The 12,749-nt window shown below is 42.1% G+C and overlaps 1 pseudogene; it reads left to right on the top strand.

Moving 5' to 3' along the window:
- The first annotated feature begins 9,559 nt into the window (after positions 1-9,559).
- On the top strand, positions 9,560-11,056 carry LOC139013083 (F-box only protein 31 pseudogene; annotated as a pseudogene).
- Positions 11,057-12,749: the final 1,693 nt, after the last annotated feature.

Below are 12,749 nucleotides of genomic sequence, written 5' to 3'. Positions count from 1 at the left end.
TCCAAAAGCTGAGTCATGTATTTAACCTACTAAAACTTACTTTCAAAGAAATGTTATATGGGGACAAAAATCACTACTTTATGGAGTTAAACTGAAATTTATGGAAAATATAACAATATCTCAGACAGTGCCTGTCACGTTATCTCTGCTCATAATATATGGGCACATAAATAAAGGTGTATCCCACCTTTTTAAAACACTGGTGAAAGAATAATGGTCTGAAAATGTTGCCGAGAACTTGGGAGTATTTTGGCTCTTGAAATACAGGGAGAAGAATAATAAACAGCTTATTTTTTTTTTTCCAGAGTTAAGAAAATCATGAAGATGTAGTGGAGAGATTATGCTGTGAAGAGACTAAGTTCATAATAAAATATATTTATAATGGAATGTAGATTCCATTGGATTCACTGGAACTAATTTTTTAAACAAGGTTGATAGAGGGAGGATGATAAAGGGAACAGGTTGAGATGAATCTGGGTAAAGCTTTGCTGGTTCAGAGCGGCTCAGCCTAGGCAAAGAGTGAATCATACTATGTATAAAACAGCATATTGGAGTAGACAGAAATGTGGGCTGTGCCAAGATTGCATTAAAACTTAAGGTTTCAAATGTTTTTATTTCTCCAGAGCTCTAACCCTGCTTATATACAAAGTACTGACAATTATACTTGGCTACTTCAACTTTGGATTTTTAGGTCCTGGCCTCTACTGACTTCTAAGGGCAGGGCTGATGGGAGATCTGAAACATTGTTCCCTGGGCTTTCAGAGAGGCCCCAAGGAGGAGGAGGAGGAGGAGGAGGAGGAGGAGGAGGAGGAGGAGTACACTTGGCATACTCTATTTTCTGATTAGACCAAAGTGGGAGTTAGTCAACACGATCTAGTAAAATAAGCAGTATGAAAAAATTCAAAGTTCATGAGTGGCATTATTTACTTAGGACTGGATTTGAGTTTCAACTTTGTCAATGGTCTAAATCTGGGAAAGTACCTGAGTCTGCCAGCAATTCTCCTTTCTCATGTGTAAAATGGGGATGATTATACCTACCTTTCCAGGTATAGGTGAGTATTAAAAAAGATAACAAGAGCACGCTGCCTATTATATTGGAGGTGAATCAAGGTTTATTTCTTTCCTGTGCATTTACAAGTTGTGTCTCATAATTTAAAAATATATATTTTTTTATTGATTTTTAGAGAGACAATAAGGGAGAGGGAGAGAAAAACATCAATGTGAGAGCAAAACACTGATCAGCTCCTGCACATCCCCCACTGGGATTGAGCCCCCAACCCAGACATGTGCCCTGATGGGGAATCTAACCATTCAATGCAGAGACGATGCTCAACCAACTTTTTAATGCAGAGAAGATGCTCAACCAACTGAGCCACACAGACCAGGGTGTGTCTCACCATTTTGAAAAATGGTTTACCTTATTCTTTCAATTGTCAACAAATATGCACTGAACATATGCCGTATGTAGGCTCTGGGGGTGAGGTATGCTGGGAATATTATGTGCAAAGGTAGACAGTCACTGCCCTCACAGAGTTTATGGACCAGCGTATATTCTGATCCAGACTTTTATTGGTAAAACCATCAGATGATGGTGTAAATGTACTGGTAACTCCTGTGTTACTAGTATTGAGCCCATATTTTATCAGGGCACTTGTACTCAGTGCCAATTTGCAATATTACCTGGCCTCTGATGAAAGAGTTTCTTCGGTGGTAGTGTGTGTATTTCCAGAGCATGGAGGAGAGTTAGCTCTCCATCTGTCACCTCTTCTTGGTGCCATTACTGTTTTAATCCTTACACTGAGCCATTTATAATGAGATGAAACTATTAATAGTGATCATTTTAATCAGATGAAAAACAGAGCTTTTATAAAGTCTTATTCCTTAGGAATAAAATACTGCCTTGTGACACATGAAACACTGTTGTCAGGATTGTGACTTAGAGTTTCATAGGCAAAAGTATGAGAAACCACATCTATCTGCCCTTGAATGCTAAGAGAAGGAAATAAAAGCCCCTTTTCCATGTAAACTTGATTCCCAGGTAAAATGCTAAAGAAAATGACATACAAAGGTGTAGTCTAGTCACCTCATGTCATTTTATTGTGAAGGCAGAAGACAATGTATGCATCAAGATGAATTCAGTGTCTTTATATATTCAAACTGGAAATTGAAAGACAAATATATATTCCCAGGCAAAGTGATCTTTAATCACTGAAGCAGTACATTATAAGAGGATGCCAGCTCTCTCAGAACACACACCCTTATATGGATCACATCACAGTTTTACACCAAACACTTATTCAGCATAAACCAGCCTTTCAGAAGCCGCCACTGCCCTTCCCCCTTCATTTCCAGTTTCCATATTCTCTTCCTCCCTTGGGAAGATGCATGCTTGTTTCATTTGCTTTCCGCACCAGTGTTGTCATGGAAACTCGCCTCCTTTTCTTCCCCCTCCTCAGTTACCAAGTACAGCTTCTGGACTCAGTGCCAAGACCTCCTCTGTACAACCTCAATATTCTTTCAATGTTTAGACAAATCTGGTGGAAAATGTTGTTTACATTTTTTACACAGTGCTATAGCTGCATGTTTTGTGCAATCCATTTCCCATGGACCTACCCATGTTCTAAAAGAGACCCCTTTTCCCTTTTCCACCATAGTTTAAAAAATATATTGTATTATTTGGTCTGACATTTAATAGGGTATAAAAGATAACTTAAGATTATAGAGATCCCATCCTTGTGATCAGTTTCATTAAATCCTGAATTTAATGCAATGCATATATTATTCATGTACTTTTGGAGATAATTTCTGTTTTGCAAACACTGTGGCATTAATGCTCATTTAAAGAAATCCTAAACAGTTATCTAATTACCTCTCATATTTCAGAAGTGCATTAAAGTATATCAGTGGACTTTAGGTTATTTTAGCCACTGTAATTCAGATGTTTAAATAATATATTGGCATTCCCAATTACTTGAACTTAGAATTAGATGCCTTAAGTAACACATTTTATGCAGACTTGTATTGTGTCTGATTTAATTAGTCATTCTAACACTGTGCTGGCAAACTGTTTTGTTGGTAAGAACTGACTTTGTCCCTACCCCATCTTTAAAATGTCAATTTTGCTTATAAATTTCTCAAACATGAAAAAGTGGGCTCAGAGAAGTATTTATTAATTTAACATTTTTATTATAAATAAATCACATAAGCTATACTGGCTGTCCTACCATGCTGACACTGCCATTATTTTTTCATTATAAACATTTATATTTAAAAAATTCAAAAGATAGTTCTTCTGTTCTGAATAAAAATTCCTTTGATAAACAGAAGGGGGAGCAATATTTCTTTCTTTTTGACACAGAATGCAGTGTTGTTTTTTAAATTCCTATTTTACTCCCCTCTCCCCCCTCAAACATAAACCTCCTCTGTCATAATCTCTGCTGTTGGTTTTCCTTTCTTTCTATTTTTTATGGGGGCAGGGGTGTCTGGCAGTGGTGGGAGTAGGACCACCCATTTTGGTCAGGGGAACAAAGGTTAAATTCTTTTTGGTTTGCTACTTTCTCTTAGGATATTGTTAAATATTAGAAATCTTTGTCTTCTACTGTATATTTTTACTTGCAACAATACTTAAAAAAATCTACGGCACCACTTTAGAAAGAAACCCTGGCATTGTGTAGTCCACTGGCGTGAATGTGTGCATTCTCCAGGCCTGCCCTGTGAGAGACGGCCTTCCCCTTGTTCTCACTCTGGACTGAGTAGGAGCTGTGCACATCTGAATAGCAGAGTCTTTTCTGCCTGGTGCAATCCTGGATTGTTACAGTCTAGAGGCCAGCCATGCTGTCACCGGCACAAATTGATTTAACCATCAATTGCTGTGGTCATTAAAGCTGCTAAAAGTCCTGGCCAAACTGATGAATTGCAACTGAATGTGAAATGAGTTTCTAAGTCCGTTTCCCACCATCTCATATCAAAGGCTATTGTATCCCTGCAAAGTAAAGGGTCGGAGGTTCAGGCTGGAGTTCAACAATGGGCTCTGTCAAAGGATAGAGCTCCATTCACGCTGGCGCTCCCAATTACAGTTTGCTTTCCATACCTTATTGTATAAAATTTGCATCCAACTAATACATTGAATTATTGGCATACTTTGGGTGTCAAAAGAGTCATTGAATAGTTTGTCCTTAAAATACGTGGAATTCTAAGCATCTGGTGGCTACTGGGTCAGGACAATGAAATGATTGCCTGGTTTTTCACTGCTTGCAAAAGAACTCACTTTCAGCTCAAATTTAACACTTTAAACATAATGTATAGCTATTTCCATATTCACAGCCATGAACCCATTTCTGGATCTTTAAACTTTTTAGAGAGGAGATATAAAGGGAGGAATGATACTATCCCTGCCTAACTATAATGTAATTACAATTTTAAAATTATTCACTATAATCTCTTTGGGGTTAAAATACCTGGGCAAAACTGAAACTACAATTTGATGTGTGTGTATGTGTGTGTGTGTGTTTTACCTGAAGAAAAATGGGGAATAAAATAATAGTGACACAAATTAAAATGACATTTAGGCATAGATTTTAATGCCCAGAGAACTTTGTTAATTATTTTCGGGCGGTTGGGGGAGAGATCAGATGTTAGGTTTTCATGGTTAAGAGAAAGATCTATGAATCAATTGGACAATGAACATGTCTATGTTGCTACTAGTGATTACTTTCCTTAGTTCAATAACCAGGGTCTGTGGAGATGAACCATCACAGAAAATGAAATTCTTCAAGCTCTGTTATTGCAATAAAAGTAGAGAATTTCAGGAGATTTCAAGTTTTATAGCAACATTAATATGCTCCTGTTGATGATAGATTCTTCTTCTTATCAGATAGTCATCTGGCTAGCACTAACATTTTAGACTAGTTAACTAAGTCAAATAATTTTACTTATGCATGCACTTGCATATGAAATTTGTACCAATTCACTTTTTTAATGTTTAGGTTGACATTTAAGGACTGTCTAAAGAGTTGTTTTTTTAAAAAAAATACATTTTATTGATTTTTTTACAGAGAGGAAGGGAAAGGGATAGTTAGAAACATCGAAGAAAGAGAAACATTGATCAGCTGCCTCCTGCGCACCCCCTACTGGGGATGCACCCGAAACCAAGGTACATGCCCTTGACCCCTTGACCGGAATCGAACCTGGGACCCTTCAATCCTCAGGCCGCCGCTCTATCCACTGAGCCAAACTGGTTAGGGCTAAAGAGTTGTTTTTAATTCCAGGGTTTTGTTGCCTGTTTTTCTTTTCTCTTCCCAAACTCTCTAATAGTGTGACTTTGGCATCTAAAGGTTTCCAAGATGTATGAAGGAAGCTCTGTAGGAGAAACATGACTTGGGGATCAGAGGAAGAGAGCTCTAGTTTTATTCCCACCACCCCACATGCTCTGGCTATTTTCTTTAGTGAACTCATCTTGCCACAAAGTATTAACAGGGTTGAGAAGAGCAGCTGTGGAAAACAAAATAAATATGATTTAATACTGTGATGGGGGTTACATGCATCCAAAGTATAGGAGAAAGTAAGCAAAGCCAGCAACAACCATAGTGCCATAGAGAAGAGAGAGTGAGAAAGAAAGTTTTGCTTAAAGATTCAGTGCATAGGTCAGGGGTTCAGGTCACTCAGATGTATTAATAATGAGCTGGCAGACAGATCAAGGTTTGTGTTTCCCTAGACTGTATTTGCCATAGACTTTGAGTCTCCAGCAACTGGGAGTGGAAATCCATCAGTAAGAACTGTTACATTTTGCCCAAGGTTCCAAGTGACCCTTGAAGAAGGTCATTGGATTCTTGTCTTTAAAAGATCTATTGTTCAAAACAAGGAAAAAAGCTAAGTTCCCTTGGCAAAAAAAGAGAAGAAAAAAAACCTGACTCCAAATTGCCTAAGCATTGTAAACTAAATGGAATGTCTATGGTTTATGACCCAAAGAACTATAGTACATTTTAGATGGAATTTAATATGAAAATCAATTTTCTTACAATCTTACTCAACAGGACTGCATTAGAAATATTATACTTATCTGTGAGAAAAATGTAAGATAATACAATATCTCAAAATTTCTTAAAGATAATGTGCTTCTGGTTATTTATTCTGGACCAATGGTTTGTAACTGTTTTTTACCAATATGGAACAAAATTTCTACATTTATCATGATTATTAATTTACTAGAGGCCCAGTGCACAAAAATTTGTGCACTTGCAGGGGGGCAGTCCCTCAGCCCGGCCTGTGCCCTCTCGAAGTCTGGGACCACTCCGGGGATGACCACCTGCTGGCTTAGGCCTGCTCCCCGGGGGATTGGGCTTAAGCTGGCAATCAGACATCCCTCTGGCAGCCCGAGAGCCCTCGGGGGATGTCCACTTGCCAGTGGGGAGCAGGCCTAAGCTGCAGTCGGACATCCTTAGCGCTGCTGAGGAGGTGGGAGAGGCTCCCACCACCACCACTGTACTGGCAGCCATCAGCCTGGCTTGTGGCTGAGCAGAGCTCCCCCATGTGGGAGTGCACTGACCACCAGGGGGCAGCTCCTGCATTGAGTATCTGCCCCCTAGTGGTCACTGTGTGTCATAGTGACCAGTCATTCCCAGTCCTTCTGCTGTTAGGGTCAGTTTGCATATTTCCCTTTTATTATATAGGATAGAGGCATGGTGCATAGGTGGGGGCCGGCTGGTTTGCCCTGAAGGGTGTCCTGGATCAGGAAGGGGTCCCGCTGGGGTGCCTGGCCAGCCTGGGTGAGTGGCTGATGGCTGTTTGCAGGCTGGTCAAGCCCCCCCAGTGGGGACCCTCACCCCATGGACGTTTGGCCAGCCTGGGTGAGGGGCTGATAGCTGTTTGCAGCTGGTCACTCCCTCTTCAGGGTGGGGGTCCCCACTGGAATGCCTGGTCAGTTTGGGTGAGGGGCTGAGGGCCGTTTTCAGGCTGGCCAAGCCTGCCGGCGACAGAAGCTCCCAGCCTCTCCTTTTTTTTTTTTATTCTGGAATTTATTTACCTTCTATAATTGAAACTTTGTTGAAGCCACTGGAGCTCAGAGCCGGCTCCTGCTCACTCCAGTTCTGTGGCCAAGGCTAGCTGAAAGCAGGTATCTGGGGTTTATTTACCTTCTATAATTGAAACTTTGTTGCTTTAAATTGGAGCTCAGAGCCGGGCCGCGGCAGGCAGGAAGCTTGGCTTCCTCCATCACTGGAGCAAGCAAGCCTCCTGCTCGCTTCAGCTCTGTGGCTGCTGGCTGCCATCTTGGTTGGGTTCATTTGCATATCGTCGCTCTGATTGGCCGGTGGGCGTGGCTTAAGGTGTAACGAAGGTATGGTCAATTTGCATGTTTGTCTTTTATTAGATTAGATATCCTAACTTACTTAAAAGTTCTTAAGCCAGGTTGAAATGAGAAAGTCCTACTTTAGTGTTATATTGTTGTAATGTACCCCGCGAATCACACAAGGACGCCTCAAGAAGTCAATTTAAAGAGTCACATTAATTGCAAATCCAGGACTATGAGGGGGCATTTCACTCTCCCAAATCTCATAGTGCTAAGATGGCCGCAACACCAGATTTATATAGGCAAAAATCACAAAGGTATTGATTACATCCCAGGGTTTGGAATGAGGAACCTGGTTCGCAAAAAAGCAGTTTACAGAAGCAGAAGCAGCATGTTATCTAAATTATAGTTTTTGGTCTCCGGATCACTGAATTGACAGAAACACATTATCTAGAGCCCTCATGTCTGGAATAAAGAACTTGGTTTGTTCCGGAACACTGAGTCAACAGGGACACCTTAACTGGAGCCCTCTGACCTTGGAATAATTGTGCTATCCTTCCCAGATAAAAGAAAATGTGCTTTCTAAGACCAGTATGACCACAACCAATGGTATATTCACACCACAATCAATAGGGTATTTAATCGAATGGGGTGATTTATATAATTCAGAAAATCAAAATAACTTTTCTATTATTTTAACAAGCAAATAAGTACAGAAACAAAACAGCAGGGTTAGAGTTTAGAGTTAAACTACAGTTTCTACCTGAGATGATTGCTACCATACTTCAATATAAATAACTTTAGATTACCTAGTACCTCTACAAGCATACATTGAAATATATGTGCTTAGCACTTAGCATGATACTCTCCAGGTCCCTCCATGCTACCTCAAAGGGTAAGAGATTGTTCTTTTTTACTGCTGCACAGTATTCCATGGTATAAATGTACCACAGCGTTTTAGCCACTCATCTACTGATGGGCACTTAAGCCCAAGGTGCTTTGTAAATACCAGGGAGAGGCACTTGGCAAGTCCTGGGGCTTCACAGGATGCTTTCTGTCCAAGAACATGTGCCATTAGTAGGTGAGGCCCAGGACAATGGTAGAGGTTTGGGTCTGGGCTGTTGCCATACACCAGCTGCACTCACGTTCCTAGGTTCTCCTTGACCCACCAGACACACATGTACCCTTGGAGACCGTCCCTCAAAATCCTATCAATACAGGATCCTAAAAGAAGAGTCTTTACACCCATTACCCAGTTATATAACAATAATAATATAGGGCTACTCTTCAAAGGAGGGATTGAGAATATTTTAGCGTTTAAATGATGGAAGTCAGTGTCTGTGGCAGATGGAATTTACACCGCTGTATCAAATAAACCACCCTAAATGTCTATTCCTGACAAAAGGCAAATCAAATTCCTCCCAGGGCATTAAGAGGACCCTCCAAAGGTGCGAGTGTTTCTCTGGTAGGAATCCAGGAAAGTGGAGAGAGGAATCTAGCTGCTCTCAACATGAGAATGGAAGCCTATCTGAATGGGCAGGGCCAGTCTCAGCCCATAGGAAAATTATGTTCACAGTGGGCAGATCCTGTGAACTTTTTTTTTTGAGGGCATCCATTCACCCAAGGAACTAGCAAGGTTAGTCACTTGTAAGTGAAGAACTGAGGTCAACTAAAAGTGAAGAACTCAAGTCCATCCTTGCTCACATGTAGGAGCCCATTCCTACCAGGGGCCTGAGAGATTTGTCAGAGGCTGGGTGAAGGCTGAGCATAGTAGAGATTTACCTTATGGAGTTCAAGGTCAAGTCAACCTACAGTCAATAACTCTGCTCTAAACTACAATAAAATACCACCAACACTCACTAGGATGGCTAAAATATATTTTTTTTAAAAAGCATTCATGAGAATGTTTAATACCCATACACTAGAATATAGCATACATAAAACTTTAAAATGTCATGCTAAGTGCAAGAAGCCAGTCACAAAAGACCAGATATTATGACTGCATTTATGTGAAATGCCACCCCCCTCCCCATAGGCATATCCCTGGAGGCATATCCATACAGAAAGCAGATTAGTGACTGCCTGTGGCTAGGGCGGGAGGACAGGGAGGGGGCACTGGGAAAGGGAGGCGACTGTTAATGGGTATGGGTTTCTTTCGAAGTGTTGCTAAAGTCCTACAATTGGCTCCTCTCTGAGGGGGCGTGGCTCGACTCTGGGGCGCGACCCAGCCAGCTTAAAGCCTGGCATGCTGTGGTGGCTGTTATGCTTCCAGGCATGGAGGAGTGCGCTTGTCTCTGCTCTTTGCGGGGATGTCAGTGTCGTCAGCAATGCCAGGGCTCAGCTGAGACGGCAGAGGCAGTGGCCAACAGCAAGCTGGCCCTGGCCCCTGCAGAAAAGCACGTTGAGGCAGACGCGGCAGCGTGGTGCTGCGCTGGGAGTGGGGGAATCCCGAGCCCCATGCTGCCCCCACTGGCCCCACACTGCTCGCTGCAGGACCTGCCTGTGGAGATGCTGGTGGAGATCTTCGCTTTGCTCCCTGGCACCGACCTGCCCAGCCTGGCCCAGGCCTGCACCAAATTCCACCACATCCTGCACATCGACAGCATCTGGAGACGGCGCTGCCGGGAGGAGTTTGGCGTCTGTGAAAACTTGCAGAACCTGGAGAAGATAGGTATGTCTTATCGAGAAGTCTATGCGAAGCTGTTCCACCCATACAGACACATTTTGGGATTGTGGCACCTAGATACTGAGCACTATAGAGCACTAGTGAATGTAGTGGTGGACGGCTTATGCATTACTGGTTGGATGGACGGGCCTTGCCTTAACACCCATGTGGATGGCCCAATGCAATTCAATCCCTCATTCAGAATTTGCCTGACGGAGAGGAAATCAGCCACGGTGGAGTGCATGGAAGGCCGCATCAGCAGGCCCCACAACCACCACATGCAGATTCAGAAGGACAGGTTCAGCATCCAGTGCAACAAGACAGACCACCGAACGGATTCACCAACACGAATTAGGGAAGCATGGGGGCTGGTGCAGGAGGACAGACAGCAGTAGGACTGCCTGACCTACCGCCGCCTCTACCTCCCGCAGAGCCACCCGGACGACCTCATCAGGCCAGGCCTCTTCCAAGCCAAGTACGATCCCTACGGTCTAAATATTGCCATGCTCAGCTTCCATGGGAAGTATGCCAGGGTCACGAAGATCTCGGGAGACTCCCACGAGTTAGAGATCCACCTCAAGCGCCGCATCCAGCTGCGAGATGGCGAGATCTTCCGCAACTTCAACGAGCTCTCCCGCGTGGTCCAGGAGATTGACGAGCAGGTGATCCAGGAGCAGCAGCAGCAGCAAGAAAATGGGACTGAGGAAAGCGAGGGCCATGGCTGGCAGAGCCCTGCCCAGCCCAGCGTCGGGGAGTCCGGGGCTGCAGCTTCAGAGGAGCAGCCTGTCCCGTTTGTTCTGCCTGTGGGCATGCTCTCAAGAGACCAGAACTACCCCCGAACCTGCAGGATGTGTTTCTATGGCGTGGACACTGTTACTGTTACCTTATGTGACTTCACCTTCACCAGGCGCTTACCTGGAGTCTTCATCCTGTTCGATGAGAACCACTTCGGGTTCATCTGGCTGGAGCTGAAATACTTCATCCTGTTCGGCAGAGTCCAGAACACCTTCTAGAATGTGGAGGCACCATCCCCACAGGCCTTCCTGGAGATGCTCAAGGACATTCAGTCCGGACCCCCTGGGAGGAGAAGCTTGCATGCACTTTGAAGATTTGACCTTCTGACCAGGTTACCCACTTTTGTTTGTTTTTTTAATCCTCTCCCGAGGATATTTTCCCATTGATGTTTAGAGAGAGTGGAAAATACTGAAATATCGATGTGAGAGAAACACATCAGTTGGGTGCCTCCTGCCCAAGCCCGGACCAGAGCCAGGCTGGGTAGGAGCCAGCAACTGAGGTAGAAATAAACCTTAGACCAGTGGTCTCAATCTTCCTAATACTGGGACCCTTTAATACAGTTCCTCATGTTGTGGTGACCCCCAATTTCATTGTTACCAATTGAACATAATTAAAGCATAGTGATTAATCACAAAAACAATGTGTAATTATATATGTGTTTTCCGATGGTCTTAGGTGACCCCTGTGAAAGGGTTGTTCGACTCCCAAAGGGGTCGCGACCCACAGGTTGAGAACCGCTGCCTTAGACCTTTCCATCCGCAGGTCCAGGCTCTATCCACTGAGCCAAACCAGCTAGGGCTGAGCATGTCTTTTTAAAAAGAAAGAAAGAAAAAGGAAAGATCCTAAAATTAGATAGTGGTAATTGTCTGAATATAATAAAAACCACTGAATTGTACATTTAAAAAAGAAAAGAAATATATGTTAGTTAACAAGTGTAAATGAAAGAAAAAGAATACCATTTCTGACTAGAGAATATACAACAAAACATTTAGTTTTAATTACTGATAGCCCTAAGATTCTGATTTACTGTGGGCATTTTAGAATATGTAAAGAGTTATCCAATGCTATAGATTACTGTGGTTGCAAGTTTAGCATTTCTAGCAAGAAAAAAATTTATGAAGAGGGAGAACTGAAACCCAAAAATCTCTGGATAACCCATGGCTGACGGGTCTCAGGCCTAGAAAGCTGAGGCTCTTTCTTTTTACATGTTCCTTATGTTGAGGTAAGTTTTATCTGAAAGAAAGAGACCAAGTGCCAGCTAAGAAAAGCAGAGTCAGCTGATCAATCAGCCAAGTTAGCCTTCTGGAAAATAACAGTCCACACATTAGTGAAAGGGCATGTCTTTTCATATAAAAGGCAGCTTGAGAGCAACCAAGGATGACTTTAATACAAGGATAGAAAAGGATTACAAACATATTGCTGGATGATACAAAACTGCTGCCTTAAAAAGTGATTATCTTTTGTTATTAAGCTAAAAAAAATCAACTTTTAATCAGGAGAGTGGGAATGAGGATACGAGGGAGATAAACAGCATGTAATTGAGTTCATAATTACTTGATTAAATCACTTTATATCTGTTTCTGTTTAAAAGTTTATAACTACTTAGACATGAAAATAGAATTATAGCCTTTTTTGGGATGAAATTAATTCAGATGATAAATTCAGAAAATATAGACAAGTGTAAAGAAAAAGACAAAAATCACTTTTAATCACATCTTCAGGGATAAATGCTATTAATAAAATATTTATGCATAAATATGTGTGTTTAAACAAGAATAGAGCCATTTTTTACATGCCTTTTTGTAATTTATTATTTTTACTTGTTATATTCTGCATTTCTGTAGATCAACAGAGATCATTATTTTAATAGTTTTATTTTATTTCATCATATGCCTGGACCATAATGCTTTTTAACAAATGCTGTTCTTAAAATGATCAGTCTCTGTCATTCAAGCATTCCATTCTTGGCTTCCACCCTCTACCCACAGATACATGTGGCTGGGA

This window comes from Myotis yumanensis, unplaced genomic scaffold (assembly GCF_028538775.1).
Source record: "Myotis yumanensis isolate MYYU_CA2020_CCGP unplaced genomic scaffold, mMyoYum1.0.hap1 SCAF_6, whole genome shotgun sequence".
NCBI lineage: Eukaryota > Metazoa > Chordata > Mammalia > Chiroptera > Vespertilionidae > Myotis > Myotis yumanensis.
Note: the sequence above shows the minus strand (reverse complement) of the source record. Positions and strands in the feature narration are given on the sequence as shown.